Below are 274 nucleotides of genomic sequence, written 5' to 3'. Positions count from 1 at the left end.
GCGCCCCCGGCCCCGAGGGGCCTCGGAGAACCGCGGCCAGACCCGATCACGGTCCCGAGAGCAAGCTCTCGAGCATCCTCGGCGACTCTCGCTTGGAGATGACGTGTAGCAATTCCTTCCAGGACAAAACTCGCAGGAATTCGCCCCAGAGCGACGTTTTACACACAGACATCATGAAGGGGTCGGGCGAGCCGCAGCCGGACCTCCAGCTCACCCGGAGCCTGGAGACCACGTTCAAGAACATCCTGGAGCTCAAGAAGGCGGGGCGGCAGGC

At 64.2% G+C, this 274-nt stretch overlaps 1 protein-coding gene across 1 annotated transcript in view; it reads left to right on the top strand.

The window, feature by feature from the left end:
• Positions 1 to 274, top strand: part of GLTSCR1L (GLTSCR1-like) — a 43226-nt gene that overhangs the window by 33103 nt on the left and 9849 nt on the right. The gene's annotated exons all lie outside the window — the stretch shown is intronic.

This window comes from Myotis brandtii, unplaced genomic scaffold, assembly GCF_000412655.1.
Source record: "Myotis brandtii unplaced genomic scaffold, ASM41265v1 scaffold929, whole genome shotgun sequence".
Classification (NCBI taxonomy): domain Eukaryota; kingdom Metazoa; phylum Chordata; class Mammalia; order Chiroptera; family Vespertilionidae; genus Myotis; species Myotis brandtii.
Note: the sequence above shows the minus strand (reverse complement) of the source record. Positions and strands in the feature narration are given on the sequence as shown.